General features: G+C 43.3%; 2 long non-coding RNA genes across 3 annotated transcripts; both read right to left on the reverse strand.

Moving 5' to 3' along the window:
• Positions 1-2843: 2843 nt before the first annotated feature.
• On the reverse strand, positions 2844-5439 carry LOC135574161 (uncharacterized). 2 transcript variants are annotated; one of them, XR_010465187.1, is made up of 5 exons: positions 4857-5437; positions 4744-4779; positions 4099-4645; positions 3706-3817; positions 2844-3611 (listed from the first exon to the last, which is right to left on the reverse strand). It is a non-coding gene; the product is annotated as an uncharacterized LOC135574161 (long non-coding RNA). The 2 variants fall into 2 exon arrangements; XR_010465186.1 differs by having other exon boundaries at positions 4099-4779; positions 4857-5439.
• Positions 5440-5567: 128 nt separating this feature from the next.
• LOC135574162 (uncharacterized) lies at positions 5568-6539 on the reverse strand. Its single transcript, XR_010465188.1, has 3 exons — positions 6177-6539; positions 5814-5884; positions 5568-5726 (listed from the first exon to the last, which is right to left on the reverse strand). It is a non-coding gene; the product is annotated as an uncharacterized LOC135574162 (long non-coding RNA).
• Positions 6540-20974: the final 14435 nt, after the last annotated feature.

Genomic DNA, 20974 nt, shown 5'->3' on the forward strand with positions numbered 1-20974 from the left:
GGGAGCGTTTGACAGTGATGAGGGGTGGTCGTTTGACTGCAGCTCCGTAGCGGATACAGGCAATGAGGCAGTGATCGCTGAGATCCTGGTTGAAGACAGCGGAGGTGTATTTGGAGGGCCAGTTGGTCAGGATGACATCTATGAGGGTGCCCTTGTTTACAGATTTAGGGTTGTACCTGGTGGGTTCCTTGATGATTTGTGTGAGATTGAGGGCATCTAGCTTAGATTGTAGGACTGCCGGGGTGTTAAGCATATCCCAGTTTAGGTCACCTAACAGAACAAACTCTGAAGCTAGATGGGGGGCGATCAATTCACAAATGGTGTCCAGGGCACAGCTGGGAGCTGAGGGGGGTCGGTAGCAGGCGGCAACAGTGAGAGACTTATTTCTGGAGAGAGTAATTTTTTAAATTATTAGTTCGAACTGTTTGGCTATGGACCTGGAAAGTATGACATTACTTTGCAGGCTATCTCTGCAGTAGACTGCAACTCCTCCCCCTTTGGCGGTTCTATCTTGGCGGAAAATGTTATAGTTGGGTACGGAAATCTCAGAATTTTTGGTGTCCTTCCTGAGCCAGGATTCAGACACAGCAAGGACATCAGGGTTAGCAGAGTGTGCTAAAGCAGTGAGTAAAACAAACTTAGGGAGGAGGCTTCTGATGTTGACATGCATGAAACCAAGGCTTTTTCGATCACAGAAGTCAACAAATGAGGGTGCCTGGGGACATGCAGGGCCTGGGTTTACCTCCACATCACCCGCGGAACAGAGGAGGAGTAGTATGAGGGTGCGGCTAAAGGCTATCAAAACTGGTCGCCTAGAGCGTTGGGGACAGAGAGTAAAAGGAGCAGATTTCTGGGCATGGTAGAATATATTCAGGGCATAATGCGCAGACAGGGGTATGGTGGGGTGCGGGTACAGCGGAGGTAAGCCCAGGCACTGGGTGATAATGAGAGAGGTTGTATCTCTGGACATGCTGGTTGTAATGGGTGAGGTCACCGCATGTGTGGGAGGTGGGACAAAGGAGGTATCAGGGGTATGAAGAGTGGGACTAGGGGCTCCATTGTAAACTAAAACAATGATAACTAACCTGAAAAACAGTATACAATGCATATTGACATTTGAGAGAGACATACAGCGAGGCATACAGTAATCACAGGTGTTGAATTGGGAGAGCTAGCTAAACAGTAGGTGAGACAACAACAGCTAATCAGCTAGCACAACAACAGCAGGTAAAATGGCGTTGACTAGGCAGGGAGGGTCGGATTAACTACACACAGAGCCTGAGTGCGGCTGGGGCCGACAGATAAAACATAAACAAGCAGAATGGAGTACCGTGATTAATGGACAGTCCAGCGTGCATCAGCTATGTAGCTGAGTGATCAGTGTCCAGGGGGCAGCGGTGGATGGGACTGGCGAGTATTATCCAGGTAAAAAAAAAACTGTCTGGCTGTGCAGAAGGTAAAGCCGCTAGCAGTGGCTAACAATGACTAAATAGCTTGTAGCTAGTTAGCTGGTGTGCTTCTGGAGGTTCTTGAATGTGTTCTAAAAATAAAAAATAATAGCGATCCCGTATCACATTGGGTGAGGCAGGTTACCGGAAGGTATAATCGGAAAAAAAAATCGAAAAGAGATTGAAAGTAAATATGGGTCCAGTGAGTGGTTGGGCTGGCTGGGGACGCGGCGATTCAGACAGTTAGCAGGCCTGTGCTAACAATCTAGTAGGCCGGGGCTGAGCAAGGTAGCAGTTAGCGGACCGGGGCTAAACAAGCTAGCAGTTAGCAGGCCGAATTAGCAAGCAAGCAGATAGCAAGGGCTAGAAAGTTAGTCTTTGGGGGACGTCGCGATGCGGTGACATCGATAGACCGGTCGTGGGTCCGGATATTGTAGCCCAGGAGTATTCTTCGGTGGTAGCACAGGAGCTCTGGCCGGGCTAGCTTCAAGCTAAGTGGATGGAAACGCTAGCCAGGAGTAATCATCCGGGGTTGCGGTTAGCTAGTTGTGAAGATCCAGCTGAAAATGTTCTGTTTGCGGTGGGAATCCGGGGATAAAAAAATTAAAAAATAAATTAAAAATTTAAATAAAAAAAATAAAAATAATAATAATAGGTCCGTTATGCTCTGGGGCCTGTTGCACAAAACTAGGATAAGGGATTAAGCCAGGATATCTTGGTGATCCTGGCTCAATTGATCCGTAATCCGGTTGCACTAAAGATGGATAGGGGCAGGAGGATATGTTATGGTATAAATTACCATGGAGATTTATTCTGTGGAGCTAGCCTGCTCCAGACCAGGCTAAATTCCAGGATCTATTTAATCTCATCCCTAATGTCAGTCAGCAGTCACCACAAATGGAAACCAATAGTTATTTCACTGCTCACTATACATTGTTATCACATATAACTAGACCCACTGTTATTATTTAAACGTTTGTGATCATTAATTTCAATGATTTTGGATAAAAAATGATTTTTAGATGATGTTGCTATCATTAGATAATTTACAGTTTCCCATAGACTATAAGGCTATATATAAAATGATAGAATATTAGGGCCACAGAGGGGAAAAAAACACAAGTCATAATATTGTAACCAGTTGTTTTAAAGGAGGACAGTTGTTAAAATGACAGATGTGGGGCATTTCGTGAAATTGTACTTCAGTATGGTTTCATAAACAAAGACATGCTGATGTGCCAGAATATTAAGTATCACATTGTCATAAGTATCAAAACTGTAAAAACAATATGTAGCTTTTCTGCAGAAAGAACCAGCCTCATAAATTTATGACTTTATCCTTTTTCTTCAGTGTGGCCCTAGTACTCTGTCATATAAACAAATACACATTCCATATGAATATAAAAACACAATGTGTAACATTATGTTCCTTTATTGAATAAGGACAAAACAAAGCAGGTAAACCATCAGCTCCTTTCGAAACTGAAGTCACAGTGACTCTACAAGATGGAAAGCACAGAATCCAAGCATATTATACAAAATGATACATACACATTCAAAGGTCTGTATATAACACACCCTGCATGTCTGCACACTAAAATAAATGCAGGACAAATCCATACACATCAACTGAACAGACAAATGAATGGATGCAGTAGCCTCCCTGCAGCCTTGTATTACACACAGTATACCGCACAAACATCATAAGAGGCCAAATTCGTCAAAAAACGAACCCAAAAAAACCCAAATTCCTCTGCCACCGCAGGACATATTTAACCAAAATTGAAAGCACACATACTAAAATAATTCAACACATATTGGTCCCTCAGCAGCCGACCACTGTCGTCATCAGGGAAGATTGCCGGATTGTCCCAGTCCATGGCTGGTGGCACTCTGGGGGCCCTCTCCTTCCTCAGGCAGGCCACATTGTGGAGGACAGCACAAGCCACAGTAATATCACATGCCCTAACAGGGCTGACCCTTAATTTGTGAAGGCAGTGAAAGCGTGCCTTCAGGAGGCCAAAGGTCATTTCAACTCTGGCCCTGGTCCTGGCATGGGCATGGTTGTAGGCCTGCTGTGCTTCCTGGGGGTCTGTGAAAGGTGTCAGGAGAAAAGGCTGGCAGCCATACCCCTGTCTCCCAGCAACACACCAGAGAATTCACCTGTCAACACAAAATCTCATCATTACTACCTCATAAACACAGTGATATTCTTGACACAGCCATGATGGTTATAAATAGGGGTTGTGTGGCTTACCTTGTGATAGGCACTGATAGATTTCAGAGGCCCGAAAGATTCTGGAGTCATGGACTGAGCCAGGCCATTTTGCCACAACATTGCTGATCACACAGTCAGCATTGCAGACCATCTGAAATCATAAGATGAGGAATATTACACCAATCAATGCACATCACTGGCAATGCAGAGTGTTCGTCAATGGACAATATCAAAAAGTTATGTTCACCTGAACATTAATGCTGTGAAAGGATTTCCTATTCACAAAATCGGCCTCATGGGCACCTGAGGGGGCGTTTATCCTTATGTGTGTGCAGTCCACTGCACCAATGACATTGGGGAAACCTGTCACACAAAGTAATGAGTATCCTACTATGTGTTAACAGTTGTCCTGTAATTTGTAGATCCTCTTACCTGCAATCCTATAGAACTCCTCTTTGATGTCACAGAGTCTTCTGTGGCCAGGGAAGGAGATGAAGACATCTGCTAATGCTTTGATAGCCAGACACACACTCCTTATTGTGCGGCAAATTGTGGCCTTGTTCAGCATCCCCCACTGAGTACAGGAAGGCTCCACCTGCAAAAAAGCGCAAGGCCACACAAACCATTTGCTCCACACTCAGTGCATGGCTCCGTGCAGTGCGGTGCTTAATCCTGGGACCCAGTAGTCTGCATAGATACCTGATGCCATCTGCAGAAAACATGTATCTTTCATATAGATGGTCATCAGGGAAGGCCAGTGGGTCCAACCGGTCCCTGAAGACCCTTTCTCGCCTGAAGGCTCTCCTCAGCACAAGTGCTTCTTCATCCACCACATCTCGCACGAATGGGCATGCCATTGTCAGAGCAGAAAGGAACACACAATTTTGGGCCTTCATATAGGCTAGTGGCCACACCTGGTGCTGGGGGGGTGGGCAAAAGAGGGCGATGCCTTATAACGATGACTTGGTTGTACTGATTGCTGGGAAAATAAAAAAAACCTTAGAAAGATGCCACCGTCCTGTGTGCTCACAATAAGAGCTCATATGTCATGGCTCACTTGACTTTACGAGAATATACCTAATTTTTATTTTGAGCTGTGTCATCTTCTTGGAGCTGGGGAGGAAAGAAAATAATGATTAATACATTTGTGTTACAGTTAGCATACAGTGTACATTGAAGGCATATCTCACCTCCCTCTCAAGTTTTTTTTTATTTCAAGGTCCAGTTTCCTAATTGTCCTCTTTTTTTATTTCGGACTCCAGTGCAAGATTTTCCATCTTTTCTTCTTGTACTGAATGTCTATGTCTGCCAGTTCTATTTGGCGCCGGAGGTGGTTGCCATACAACTTTCTGATAGCTTGTGAGCTCTGTGAACACAATACAATTAGCGCAGCTGGAATTTGGCAGGATGTGGTGTCCTTTTATTAATACGCACTATGTTGCCAGGCTAGTTTTCCCACTGTATAGCATCTGGGTCCTGTAAAAGAAATTAGATTTTTTGATTTTGATGAGGACTCCTCACCATTGTAGAGTAAATAGTACTTTCACAGTCTTAACATGATACCTCATGCCTTCTGGAATCCAGAGAGATGGTCTCCTCCTCATCATCGTCTCCATCATGTGCTGTTGCTGCTGTACTGGGGCCTTCACCCTATCACATTTAATCGGATTCATATTGAAGCTAGTAGACAAGACATGCCAGGCCTACAGTATGCCTTTGATGGAGTACTCACTGGATCAGCATCGTCTGGTGCTTGTGCTGGTGGCTCTAACAGGAACACACTGCTGCCAGGCACTGCAAGGCAATAGGTAAACCAAAGTCAGACAGTCCAAATTGATTCAATATGAATGTGGTTGTATCCCATGTAGAGATGGAAGGACATACCTTGAATGAAGCGGGTGGCATCTTGGGAGGAACCTATGCTCGTCTCTTTCCCCCAGGGATCCCCTCTAAGACGGGCCTGCCTTTATTTAGCTCCAAGGCCATGTCCTCTGCTGGGGTAAGGTCAGCCTTTGGTGACCCACCACCCGTGCCTTGTCTGTGGGTATTCTTTTTCACTGCTAAAACAGTACAGACAATGTGTGAGCAGGCACCTTCTGGGTACAATATATGCTTGTGCTTTGTTAAATATTAGTCAGGGACCATACCATTCTGCAGAATGTTCTTGTATTTGATTTTGACCTGCTGCCATGTCCGTTTTGGCCCGTTCATGTTTAATCTACACACACACACACACACACACACACACATTTAATGGAGTCACACTGCAAAAATTACTTGGTATTTTTGTCTTGTTTTCAGTAAAAATATCAAAAAATGTATCATAGCTTTATACAGTGTGATGGACTTACTTTACACAATTTCACTCATATCTGCAGTGCATTTCAATTAAAAATTTAACCGTTTCATAATTACAGTACAACTGCATTTTTGGAGATGTGAATTAAATATTTGAATTGTAATTGTGATGTTTCAGCGGAGCGGTGAGTGTGTAATTGTGCACTACTTACGCATTCAGGCGGTCTGCAATACTTTGCCACGCTTTTTCTCTTTGCTTTATCACTGTGGCGGTGTTGCCTTTCTTCTTAATTATATATTTTACCTCCTCGTATGCCTCCATGAGGATTTGTGCTTCCGACGGGGAAAAGTACGCGGCTCTAGTTGCCATGGTAAATCAATTAATCTGTGATCTGTGGCGGGGTCTATTTGAGTGAGCCGTGAGCGCGCACCTATCCAGGATTGGTTTCACCTGGCTTAATGAATCCGTGTCTGCTCATCCTGGCTTGGTCTTTGTGCAACCAATTAAGCCTGGACGCACATGTTTTGGCTTCATTGAGCTCAGCTGAGTCATTTATCCCGGATGTCTTAATTCTACTTTTATGCAACAGGCCCCTGGTTAGAGTCGCGTTGTTCGAACTGGCGAGAGCTTTCCGAGCTAAAGGTTAGCTGATGACCAGTTAGCTGATGACCGCTAGCAATGGTTTGCTGGTAGTTAGCTGGCTATCTTCAGTTGAGGGGTTCCGGATCCGAAGTAAATATAAGTACTTTAGAAAAAAAAGCAGATCCGCGCTACATTGGGTGAGGCGGGTCGCAGGAGAGTATTTCGAAGTTGAGGTTTAGCAAAATGTTTTAAAAGATATGCGAAGGAAAATATGTAAAAAAAACTATATATACAAGGGACACGACAAGACGTCCGACTGCTACGCCATCTTGGAGTAATCAATACTACTTACAAGCCCTTAACAAACAAATCAATTAAAAACAATAGAAAATATTTACTAAAGACACTAAAGTAAAACATTAAAAGTAAAACAATAAATGAACAATAACGAGGCTATATTGAATTTGTTTATTTTACCTTATTTTACCAGGTAAAACCTATTGCGGTTGAAACCTCTTTTGCGAGCGCGACCTGGCAAGAAGGGAGCATGTCCATAAAATATTACAGAAAAATACAAACTACACACAATATAGAAATTGTCAAAAGTTACAATTAAAGATTTGAAACAACTGCAGTTATCACAAACAGTGTTGTCGATCAGAGACTTAAAAACAGGCAAGGACACCAACTCCCCTAACTTTAAAATCTTTTGAAGCATGTTCCAGCATGAAGGGGCATAATGGGAAAAAGTTTGTTTCCCCATCTCTGTTCTAGCCTTAGGAACATACAAGGACAGCATCGACTGTGAACAAAGACTGTATTGAGTGACTGATCTGGTCAGTAAGGAACAGAGATGCAAAGGGAGTTGTCCCATCAATGCTTTGTATACAAAAGTGTACCAATGATTTAGCCTCCTGTTGGAGGGAGAGGTCCATTACACCATAGCATGCATATCACAGTGATGGGGGAGTAATCTAGCGTTTGTAATACATCTTAAAGCACCATGATACACTGTGTCCAGAGTCATATATACAGGGGGTATCCATACCGAGTTAATGTGCGGGGGTACAGGTTAGTCAAGGTCATTTGTACATGTAGGTGGACCTAGACTTGGCGTTACGGTACTGCTTGCCGTGCGGTAGCAGAGAGAACAGTTTATGACTTGGGTGACTGGAGTCTGTGACAATTTTTGGGGCCTTTCTCTGACACCGCCTAGTATATAGGTCCTGGATGGTAGGAATCTTGGCCCAGTGATGTACTGGGCCGTACGCAGCAGTAGCACCTTACGGTTCGATGCAGAGCAGTTGCCATACCAGGCGGTGATGCAACCGGTCAGGATGCTCTTGATGGGGCAGCTGTATAACTTTTTGAGGATCTGGGGACCCATGCCAAATATTTTCAGTCTCCTGAGGGGCAAAAGGTGTTGTCGGGCCCTCTTCACAACTGTCTTGGTGTGTTTGGACCATGATACTTTGTTGATGTGGACACCAAGGAACTTGACCCGTTCCGCTACAACCCTGTCGATGTGAATGTGGGTGGGTTTGGCCGTCTTTTTCCTGTAGTCCACGATCAGTTCCTTTGTCTTGCGCAAGTTGACGGAGAAGTTGTTGTCCTGGCACCACACTGCCAGGTCTCTGACCTCCTCCCTATATGATGTCTCATCGTTGTCGGTGATCAGGCCTATCACTGTTGTGTCATCGGCAAATTGAATGATGGTGTTGGAGTCGTGCGCGCCTATGCAATCGTGTGTGAACAGGGAATACAGGAGGGAACTAAGTACACACCCCTGAGGGGCCCCAGTGTTAAGGATCAGCGTGGCAGACGTGTTGTTGCCTACTCTTACCACCTGGGGGCAGCCCGTCAGGAAGTCCAGGATCTAGTTGCAGAGGGAGGTGTTTAGTGCCAGAATCCTTAGCTTAGTGATGAGCTTCGTGGGCACTATGGTGTTGAACGCTGAGCTGTAGTCAATGAAAAGCATTCTCACATAGGTGTTTCTTTTGTCCAGGTGAGAAAGGGCAGTGTGGAGTGCGATTGACATTGCATCATCTGTGGATCTGTTGGGGTAGTATCCAAATTGGAGTGGGTCTAGGGTGTCTGGGAGGATGCTGTTGATGTGACCCATACCCAGCCTTTCAAAGCACTTCATGGCTACTGATGTGAGTGCCACGGGACAGTAATAATTTACTCAGGTTACCTTCACTTCCTTGGGCACAGGGACTATGGTGGTCTGCTTGAAACGTGTAGGTATTACAGACTCGGGCCAGACGGATTACCAGGATGTGTACTCAAAGCATGCGCGGACCAACTGGCAAGTGTCTTCACAGACATTTTCAACGTTGAAAATGTCTGTGAAGACACTTGCCAGTTGGTCCGCGCATGCTTTGAGTACACATCCTGGTAATCCGTCTGGCCCAGCGGCTTTGTGAATGTTGTCCTGTTTAAAGGTTTTGTTTACATCGGCTACCGAGAGCGTTATCACACAGTCATCCAGAACAGCTGGTGCTCTCGTGCATGCTTCAGTGTTGTTTGCCTCGAACCGAGTATAAAAGGCATTTAGGTCCTCTGGTAGGCTCGCATCACTGGGCAGCTCGCGCCTGGGTTTCCCTTTGTTGTCTGTAATATTTTTCAAGCCCTGCCACATCCGACGAGCATCAGAGCCGGTGTAGTCGGATTCAATCTTAATCCTGTATTGACACTTTGCTTGTTTGATGGTTCATCTGAGGGCATGGCGAGGCTTCTTATAAGCGTCCGGATTAGTCTCCTGCTCCTTGAAACCGGCAGCTCTAGCCTTTAGCTCGATGCTAATGTTGCCTGTAATCCATGGCTTCTGGTTGGGATTTGTACGTACAGTCACCGTGGGGACGATGTCATCGATGCACTTATTGTTGGAGCCAATGACTGAGGTAGTGAATTCCTTAATGCTATTGGATGAATCCCGGAACATATTCCAGTCTGTGCTAGCAAAACAGTCCTTAGTGTAGCATCTGTCATCTGACCATTTCTGTATTGAGCGAGTCACTGGTACTTCCTGCTTTAGTTTTTTCTTGTAAGCAGGAATCGGGAGGATATAATTATAGTCAGATTTGCCAAATGGAGAGCTTTGTATGCATCTCTGTGTGTGGAGTAAAGGTGAGCTAGGATGTTTTACCCCCTGGTTGCACATGTGACGTGCTTGTAAAAATTTGGTAAAACTGATTTAAATTTGACCTGCATTAAAGTCCCCGGCCACTAGGAGTTCTGTTTCTCGGTGATAATTTTCTTCTTTGCTTTATGCCTTATAGAGTTGTATGAGAGTGGTCTTAATGCAGGCTTCATTTAGTGGTGGTAAATAGACAGCTACGAATAATACAGATGAGAACTCTTTTGGTAGATAATGTGGTCTACAGCTTACAATAAGGTACTCTACCTCAGGCGAGCAAAACTTTGAGACTTCGTTAATATTACATATTGTGCACCAGCTGTTATTGAAAAAAAGACACTCCCCCACCCCTCTTCTTACCAGAGGTAGCGTCTCTGTTCTGCCGGTGCATGGAAAATCCCGCTAGCTCTATATTGTCCATATTTTCATTCAACCATGTCCCGGTGAAACATAAGATGTTACAATTGAGGAAGTTGTGAGATGAGTAACGCTAGATTCCATTATTTGCTTTGTCACTGTGACAGAGATCAGATAACAATGCCAGACTGTATCTCTCACACTTCTAAAGTGAATATTACGTGGTATCTACACATTTTTGCAGACAACCGATATCATATTTCGTTTTTAAGGGAACTGGATCTTTGGGGCGGCAGGTAGCCTAGTGGTTAGAGTGTAGGGGCGGCAGGTAGCCTAGTGGTTAGAGTGTAGTGGCGGCAGGTCGCCTAGTGGTTAGAGTGTAGGGGCGGCAGGTAGCCTAGTGGTTAGAGTGTGGGGGTGGCAGGTAGACTAGTGGTTAGAGTGTGGGGGCTGCAGGTAGAATGACAGATGTGTACCTCTGTCAGCTTGGGGGTTTGAACTTGCAACCTTTCGGTTACTATGCCAACTCTCTAACCACTAGGCTACCCTGCCGCCCCGCCCCCAATGACAAAGGGACTATCCAGTGCACCAGCAGAAATCATGTCAGTGCAGAGACCAAAACACAAAGCATGGAGGACATATGTGACTCTAATTTACTGGCTTCCACTTTATGTGCATACTATTGTAAAAACAATATCAACATTTTAATATCATTGCAGTTATGTTGTTCTCCAGGAACATAACGCGTGTGTGTGTGTGTGTGTGTGTGTGTGTGTGTGTGTGTGTGTGTGTGTGTGAGACACCTATCAGCATTTGGTGAGTAGGACTGAACAACTTTCAGTCTCACCAGTTGGCACCACTGTGGACAGTGTTATTGGGGTGTTCTTCTTCGTTGGTGTGTTAGTTGTTGTAGGATGGATCCTATCTGCCAAAACCCGGCCACGCCCTGAAGAAGAACAGCTACTGCAGGTACCGTCTCGGTCTATCATTTATTTTGTTTAAAGAAATGTAATGATTATTTGCATGAATGATAATTTACATGTTATTATGATTTTTCATCTCCTAACAGGTCTTTTTTCCAGAAGTTGACAACCCAGTGAGCACTACTGGGGACAGAGATCGTACTTTTTGGAGAAATGTCCTCTGGTCTGATGAAACAAAAATAGAACTGTTTGGCCATAAGGACCATCGCTATGTTTGGAGGAAAAAGGGGGAGGCTTGCAAGCCGAAGAACACCATCCCAACCTTGAAGCATGGGGGTGGCAGCAACATGTTGTGGGGGTGCTTTGCTGCAGGAGGGACTGGTGCACCTTACATAATAGATGGCGTCATGAGGATGGAAAATTATGTGGATACATCAGTCAGGAAGTTAAAGCTTGGTTGCAAATGAGTCTTCCAAATAGACAATGACCCCAAGCATACTTCCAACTTATTGTGGGAAGCTTGTGGAAGGATACCCGAAACGTTTGACCCAAGTTAAACAATTTAAAGGCAATGCTACCAAATAGTAATAGTAAATGAGTGGGATGAAAGAAATATAAGCTGAAATAAATCATTCTCTACTATAATTCTGATCATTTACATTCTTAAAATAAAGTGGTGACCCTAACTGAAATAAGACGTCGAAGTTTTACTAGGATTAAATGTCAGGAATTGTGAAAAACTGAGTTTAAATGTATTTGTCGAAGGTGCATGTAAACTTCCTACTTCAGCTGTATACACTACCGGTCAAACGTTTTAGAACACCTACTAATTCAAGGGTTTTTCTTTATTTTTACTATTTTCTACATTGAATAAATCACAGACAGTGTCACCTGCAAAGTGTCCTACACCATAACACCTCCATGCTTTAGGGTGGGAAATACATGCTCCCTATCTTAAAGGGCTATGTCCCTTTGTAATGCACCCCATGCTCCCTATCTTAAAGGGCTATGTCCCTTTGTAATGCACCCCATGCTCCCTATCTTAAAGGGCTATGTCCCATTTCTAATGCACCCCATGCTCCTGATCTTAAAGGGCTATGTCCCTTTGTAATGCACCCCATGCTCCCTATCTTAAAGGGCTATGTCCCTTTGTAATGCACCCCATGCTCCCTATCTTAAAGGGCTATGTCCCATTCTAATGCACCCCATGCTCCTGATCTTAAAGGGCTATGTCCCTTTGTAATGCACCCCATGCTCCCTATCTTAAAGGGCCATGTCCCTTTGTAATGCACCCCATGCTCCCTATCTTAAAGGGCTATGTCCCTTTGTAATGCACCCCATGCTCCCTATCTTAAAGGGCTATGTCCCTTTGCAATGCTCCCCATGCTCCCTATCTTAAAGGGCTATGTCCCTTTGTAATGCACCCCATGCTCCCTATCTTAAAGAGCTATGTCCCTTTGTAATGCACCCCATGCTCCCTATCTTAAAGGGCTATGTCCCTTTGTAATGCACCCCATTCTCTCTATCTTAAAGGGCTATGTCCCTTTGTAATGCACCCCATGCTCCCTATCTTAAAGGGCTATGTACCTTTGTAATGCACCCCATGCTCCTTATCTTAAAGGGCTATGTCCCTTTATGGTGGAAAAAAGAGTATCTGGATGTCAAATATGTACACTAGATGGCGGTAAAGTTTAAAATATAATGCAAGTGTGGCCGGCTAGTGAAGTCAGAAAACTCATCATCTCTTTGTACTGTTGGGGAGGGGGAGTATGTTATAATTCACTCCATTTAACAGCTTTCAAACACATGTTAGAAACAGGATATCTGGGAAAATACATTTCTGGAGGATCACAAACATATGTTTGCTTACTAATCCAATAGGGGCGGCAGGGTAGCGTAGTGGTTAGAGTGTCAGACTAGTAACCGTAGTGGTTAGAGTGTCAGACTAGTAACCGTAGTGGTTAGAGTGTCAGACTAGTAACCGTAGTGGTTAGAGTGTCAGACTAGTAACCGTAGTGGTTACAGTGTCAGACTAGTCACCATAGTGGTTAGAGTGTCAGACTAGTAACCATAGTGGTTAGAGTGTCAGACTAGTAACCATAGTGGTTAGAGTGTCAGACTAGTAACCGTAGTGGGTAGAGTGTCAGACTAGTAACCGTAGTGGTTAGAGTGTCTTACTACGTTTCACAAATACAACGTAAATGAATGTAGTAAATTAACTTTGTTATTGGACGTGTAAATGTAACTGGGAAAGTAGTATAGTAGTGGCTTGGTCTTGCAGATATTCAGTGGTAGAGAGGCTGCGGTAGTTTGGCATGTGAAGGCTACCTTTAGCCTGTAGTGTAGTATTATGCTTAGTCCTGGTTAGATAACATAGTGTCTACTATTTTCTAAAACATATTTATTTTATAGTGACTGACTTGACTGTCCATTTCAAAACCCCAGTTCACTCAGCCTACCTAATGAGTGTTATTGTAGATATTGAGAGACGACTGTAGACCACTAGAGCACTGTGGAGTCGAGAGTCTTGTCAGAACCGAGACACTGACAACGCAGAGGACAGTCAGTATAATAACAGAGTAAAGACAGAATATACCACAGCCACTGCAACACATGGAAATCTGCCTAACCAGCCGCGATAGCAGCTTTGATCAGCTATGCCACGAGCAGAACATTTTAAAATTACTTTTATTTTAAGACTGCCGGGCATTCTGCACTGATCAAACAAGGAAGTGAAAGACGCTCGTCCGTCGAGCCAAAACGAGCTACACCCCAGATAGCAGAGCTGCTCAGCCGCTTCACCTGCCGCTGACTGTCGTCTCCTCACAGCCCAGACGTTATTCTCCCTCCAGCAACACTACAACTGCCAGTTGAAATCAAACCATTTTCAGCGTCAAACTAGCAGACTAGTCCTTCTGCCATTACCCATATCAACCATGTCCTCAGTGTCCTTTTCTCATAAATCATAATATCGCTGCCTACACTATCATTGTATACATTATACCATTATATTCATGTGGTACATAAATTATCGGACAGTTCTTTTAAGTTTATTAGTGGTTTATTCAAAAAAAAATCTCAAGTACGATATTGCTATTTACAAGTATTAATAGTAATTCATACATTGTAATTATTTGTTGGAGCTCTCGCTCATATAGTAGCACGTACACAGTATACAGTAAAACAGTCACAAATAGAATATAAATAAATATAAAAAGAACATCAACTAAAAGTTCAGAGTGGTAAGATTATAATAACACTACAGTCATGAATGCTAAAGTGTTAAAAACAGCAGTCAGATCAAATCTATTCTTGAACCTGGTAGTGGAGGTGCTGCTGTCCTTCCTCCACACAGTAAGCCTGCCCGACTGTCCTGTACCTCCCTCTGGATGGCAGCGGTGGCAGAGTAGAGAGAAACCGACGAAGTGTGTAAGTCATGCTGGTGGCTGGTAGCGGAGTCGAGTAGAGAGAGGTCTTGGATCCACCGAGTGATAGCCGTACAGAATATTCCCTTTACTCAATATCTGACGGTCCATAGACTAAAGAGAAGGAGAGATGGTGAGAGACTGGTCCGTTCAGAGAACAGGGGGAAACAGGCTCACGGGCTCTCCTCCATCTGTCCTTACAACATTACGCTTGTCCAACCAGTAGCGGGGTAAGTCTGGGTGAACAGGATAGTGTCAACAAATTACATGGGGTGGCAGCGGAGTGAGCGCGTAGTTGTGGGCAGCCTTCTGACACTGAGGAAGTGAAAGACTCTCGGCCGCAGAGCCTTAAGGAGCTGAAGCCCATATAGAGGAGGTGTTCCGCGGCTTCACTGACAGTGCTCCCGATACGCTCACAGCCCAGCCGTTCTCCTCCTGACCGACACCACTACAGCTAATACTCGGAGTTAATTAAGACGCTTTTTCAATGTCAAACCAGCAGACTAATCCAACTACCATAACCATGTCCATGTGTCCTCTGTTCCTTTTTCTTAAATATCGTCATATATACACTATCATTCTGTACATTATACTATCGTTATATTTCTGTGGTACCGAAATTATCTGTTCAATTATCTGCTAAAACTAAGTTAGTTTAGTTAGTTAATATATTATTTACGTTATATTTGTGAAACGTATTAGTGTGTAATGTCATGTTCTTATAAGAAAATAAAAAATATTGCATACGGAACTCTTGAACACAAACCGCAGCAGTATAAACCTTGGTAATGTTAGGAGCGGAACATTTTCGGGAAAGGGGGAGGAGTCACCATCTAAGCGAATATGTTACCTTTATAAAGTGAGTGAGTGAGATTTCTGTATGCATAAAAGTGCTGCCAACCGCCAAGAAACAACAACGTTTCCTGAAACCGAATTGAGGGCGTGAGCTTTGCCAGAGAGAACTGCCTCGATTATGAAGGGGGGAGGAGTCATCACCTTTTTCCTGTTTGCACTTGTTGCAAAATACTCCTTGTCCCATCCTATCAATTTAACAGTGATGTTGAATGACCCAGTTACACTCTGCTCTGGATCATGCCATGGTGGTGTCATCGAGTTGAGGCATTATCAGGAATCTCATTCATGAAGATGGTTGCTAAACTTGATGGAGATAATTTAACCACAGGTGAAGGATTTTTTAAGAAGAGGTTTGAAAACAGGGATGGAAAATTCTCTCTAGCCATCTCCTCAGCTGAGTACAATGACATGGGGTTGTACGAGTGTGTCTGTGGCGAGTACAAACAGCATGTAAATCTACAAGTTTTGGTCCCCACTGAAATATCTGCCCATCTTGGAGGAAAAGTCACACTTGCCTGCCATGGCTCAACTAATAAAATGACAAAGGACAGTGAGATATTTGTCCAGTGGATTAAAGATGGACAGAATGTGTCTACCATCAGTGCAGGGAATATAACCTATGGCTCTGGGTATAAGGACAGGGTATCTGTGTCCATGGATGGTTACCGACAGGGAGATATTTCCTTCATCCTCACCGACCTACGCCTTTCTGATCAGGGGACATACTGGTGCTTCTTCGGACCTGACCACCAGAGAGGAAATCCAGGAGCTGTCATTCTCACTATCACACCAAAAGAAAAGCACGACGACAACACAGGAATGCCAACATGGGTGAAGGTGGTGGTGGTGGTGGTGGTTGTTTTGGTGATCATCCTAGTTGCTGTTTTCTGTTTTCTTGGAGGTAGATTGAAAGAGACAATGGCTGCTTGGTTTAAAGGGACTTGTTTGAGATCTCAGTTCAGTCCCTGTCCATAAGGGGAACAGGGTGGGGAGCATCTCTCTGTCACCATAAGTTAAAGTGAATCAGAGACAGAAGAAGACAGGACTGGGACAAGGACATGTTTTGTCCCCTATGCACCTGCCTGTATCAGCAGAGCCCTGTCAGGACCTCCCTCTACCACCAGCCTTGTTACCAAGGCTACTGCCGGACCTCCCTCTACCCCAGGCCTTGTTATCAAGGCTACTGATGGACCTCCCTCTATCCCAGGCCTAGTTACCAATGGTACTGATTGACCTCCCTCTATCCCAGGCCTAGTTACCAATGGTACTGATTGACCTCCCTCTATCCCAGGCCGTGTCACCAATGGTACTGAATGACCTCCCTCTATCCCAGGCCTTGTTACCAAGACTACTGATGCACCTCCCTCTACCCCAGGCCTTGTTACCAAGACTACTGATGGACCTCCCTATAATATCTATTTCAGGATTGTTTACTGTCTCCAGTTTGTTTAATAAAATGTTCATCTTGAACTTTTGGTAGTTGAATGTATTTTGTACATGATCAATTAATTTTCCACATCACATTATGGATATACCTCAAATGTTATTCTACAAGATCCAGACACAAAACAACTGAATCAATCGTTAAACTACATGGTTTACAATATGTGATGATGGATACTCTTCTCTGTGTGATATGTAGGTCTACTATGATGGATGCTATGATTGACAAAGCAAAAGAACATAACATATTAGAAATAATCTTTGTAGAATGTGGTTTCTATATTTTACAGCTATTGTAGCCTAACTATTCATAACAATGTTTTAAATGCAGATAAAATATAATTCACAGTTGTAACACAAATGGTGTCTCCAATCATCTCTCCTTACAGTTCTGTACAGTACTAATTAGAGTGTGGAAATGGCTTTAAACACAATTTTAGGCCATGTTCATGGACAACTGTTTCAGATGGTATTTCACATGTGTAACACACAAATATTGTCACCTACAAACTGTCCTTCTAGATCTGTAATAGTTGCATTGTGGACATTTCCTAAAACATGATTTTAGACCAAGCTCAAAGAACACAGTTTAAAAATATATTTCACACTTGTAACACACAAATGGTACAAACTGTCTGTTGTATTTAATCTTTTATCCACACAACAGTTCTATCCTGATTAGTGTTAGAGAAGTTCTCAACTGTAATTTAAATGAAACAAACTTGAGTTATTAAAGTGTGAAAACAGTAAGAACTGGGGGAAAACAGTCCCAGACTAAGGCCCTGATCCAAGCTGAGGCCCTGGGCCCTAAATCAGGGTTGTCAAACTCATTCCATGGAGGACTGAGTGTATGCTGGTTTTACAATGTGTGTCCAATTAAGACCTAGACAACCAGTGAGGGGAGTTTAACTAATCAATGACCTTAATTGATCAATCAAGTATAAGAGAGGTGAAAACCTGCAGACACTCTGCCCTCCATGGAATGAGAATTTCTGTACCACAGAATAATGAAGCGGCTGAGCAGCTCTGCTATCTGGGGTGTAGCTCGTTTTGGCTCGACGGACGAGCGTCTTTCACTTCCTTGTTTGATCAGTGCAGAATGCCCGGCAGTCTTAAAATAAAAGTAATTTTTAAAATGTTCTGCTCGTGGCATAGCTGATCAAAGCTGCTATCGCGGCTGGTTAGGCAGATGTCCATGTGTTGCAGTGGCTGTGGTATATTCTGTCTTTATTCTGTTATTATACTGACTGTCCTCTGCGTTGTCAGTGTCTCGGTTCTGAATAGATACTCGACTCCACAGTGCTGTAGTGGTCTACAGTCGTCTCTCAATATCTACAATAACACTCATTAGGTAGGCTGAGTGAACTGGGGTTTGAAATGGACAGTCAAGTCAGTCACTATAAAATAAATATGTTTTAGAAAATAGTAGACACTATGTTATCTACCCAGGACTAAGCATACTACTCCACTACAGGCGAAATGTATTCTTCACATGCAAAACTACCGCAGCCTCTCTACCACTGAATATCTGCAAGACCAAGCCACTACTATACTACTTTCCCAGTTACATTTACACGTCCAATAACAAAGTTAATTTACTACATTCATTTACGTTGTATTTGTGAAACGTATTAGTGTGTAATGTAATGTTCTTATAAGAAAAAAAATATATTGTATACAGGAACTCTTGAACAAAAACAGCAGCAGTATAAACCTTGGTAAGGGGAGGAGCAGAACATTTTCGGGAAAGGGGAGGAGTCACCATCTAACCGAAGATGAAACCTTTATAAAGAACGTCTGCTGAGTGAAAAGAAATCAGAGCGAAGCTGCCAAGTAACAACAAAGTACCCTGAAGCCAGATTGAGTGTTTGAGAGCTGCCTTGATTATGAAGGGGAAAAGTGTAATGACTGTTTGCCTACTTGCACTTGTTGCAAAATCCTCCGTGTCTCTTTCTATCACTATAACAGTGATTTTGAACGAGCCAGTTACACCCCCCTGCTCTGGATCATGCCATTGTGGCAGAAATAAGAAGGGAAGGAAAGAACCATAGAATCAATGGACCATTCTGCTGTCACTCTGTGGATCCAAGACCAAGAAAACACATCCCCTCAGGAACAAACACCTGCATGTCACGCGCTACTCTGTAGTCGCTACCAGCCACTGCTGAGTTACTCTGCAGCCCAGCCCACTGAATTCGTAGGAGGAGGTCTACATTCCACACGCCACATTGCATCAACCAATGGCTGTGTGCCATGTCATTGACAATAATAAAATACATATTTCATGCAGAACGCTCCATTCTCAGTCTTTCAAATATTATGTTTAGATATTAAGGAGGCTGTTGGTTTGTATGATCATAGCACTATACTATTAGGGGTTCCTAGAAATCCGTTGTGAGACTAATAACTTCATAGTGTTCTTCACTATCAGTATATATCACTATTACTATCTATAGACAGACAATAAGTGCAAGTCTAAAAGCGAGGTGCAGTGGAAACAACCTGGAGCTGAACACAAAGAAAAGAAAGGACATCATAGAGGATTTTAGGAAGCAGGAGGTCATCACATGGCTGTCAGCAAAGGTGGCCCTGAGGTAGAGGTGGTAAATGTTTTAATGCCACATTCAGAACAACTGGGAACTCGGATATATTGTTCGTGATTTACTGTTTTAAATTCCAGGCCATAAACAACTCTCCCCACTGGGTACAGAGGTAAATTCAACTTCTATTTCAATTTGGATCAGTATAATTTAATTAAAATGACGTGGAAACGTGTTTGCCCAGTGAGTCCGGACCTGAAATGGTCAACCAACACAAACCTACTTTGTGGAGGTATGAGACCGTTGGGTTGGCAGAGGTACAGGACCGTCCGGTAAGTTTACTGTCTGGAGGAAGGACAGGAGCACCTTCACTACCACATCCAAGTAAAGATTTGATCTGACTGCTGTTTTTAACACTTTAGCATTCATGACTGTTGTGTTATTATAATCTTACCACTCTGAACTTTTAGTTGTTCTATTTATATTTATTTATATTCTATTTGTGACTGTTTTACTGTATTCTGTGTACGTGCTACTATATGAGCGAGAGCTCCAACGAATAATTACAATGTATGAATTACTATTAATACTTGTAAATGGCAATATCGTACTTGAGAAAAATTTAATAAACCACTTTAATAAACTTAAAAGGACTGTCAGATAATTTATGCACCACATGAATATAATGGTATATAATATAATGGTATAATGTATAAAATGATAGTGTAGGCAGCGATATTATGATTTATGAGAAAAAGGACACTGGAGGACATGGTTGATATGGGTAATGGCAGAAGGACTAGTCTGCTAGTTTGATGCTGAAAATGGTTTGATTTCAACTGGCAGTTGTAGTGTTGCTGGAGGGAGAATAACGTCTGGGCTGTGAGGAGACGACAGTCAGCGGCAGGTGAAGCGGCTGAGCAGCTCTGCTATCTGGGGTGTAGCTCGTTTTGGCTCGACGGACGAGCGTCTTTCACTTCCTTGTTTGATCAGTGCAGAATGCCCGGCAGTCTTAAAATAAAAGTAATCTTAAAATGTTCTGCTCGTGGCATAGCTGATCAAAGCTGCTATCGCGGCTGGTTAGGCAGATGTCCATGTGTTGCAGTGGCTGTGGTATATTCTGTCTTTATTCTGTTATTATACTGACTGTCCTCTGCATTGTCAGTGTCTCGGTTCTGAATAGATACTCGACTCCACAGTGCTCTAGTGGTCTACAGTCGTCTCTCAATATCTACAATAACACTCATTAGGTAGGCTGAGTGAACTGGGGTTTGAAATGGACAGTCAAGTCAGTCACTATAAAATAAATATGTTTTAGAAAATAGTAGACACTATGTTATCTAACCAGGACTAAGCATACTACTACACTACAGGCTAAATGTAGCCTTCACATGCCAAACTACCGCAGCCTCTCTACCACTGAATATCTACGAGACCAATATATTACTACACTTCTCTACCAGTTAAATTTACACATCCAAAAAGTTAATTCCCTACATTCGTTTACATTATATTTGTGAATCGCATTAGTGTGTAATGTTCTTATAAAAAAAATATTGATGGCATAGAGATCTCTTGAACAGAAACAGCAGCAGTATAAACCTTGGTAAGGGGAGGAGCAGAACATTTTCGGGATAAGGGGGAGGAGTCACCATCTAACCGAAGATGAAACCTATATAAAGAACGTCTTTGCTGAGTGAAAAGAAATCAGAGCGAAGCTGCCAAGCAACAATAAAGTACCCTGA

This window comes from Oncorhynchus nerka, linkage group LG12 (assembly GCF_034236695.1).
Source record: "Oncorhynchus nerka isolate Pitt River linkage group LG12, Oner_Uvic_2.0, whole genome shotgun sequence".
Classification (NCBI taxonomy): domain Eukaryota; kingdom Metazoa; phylum Chordata; class Actinopteri; order Salmoniformes; family Salmonidae; genus Oncorhynchus; species Oncorhynchus nerka.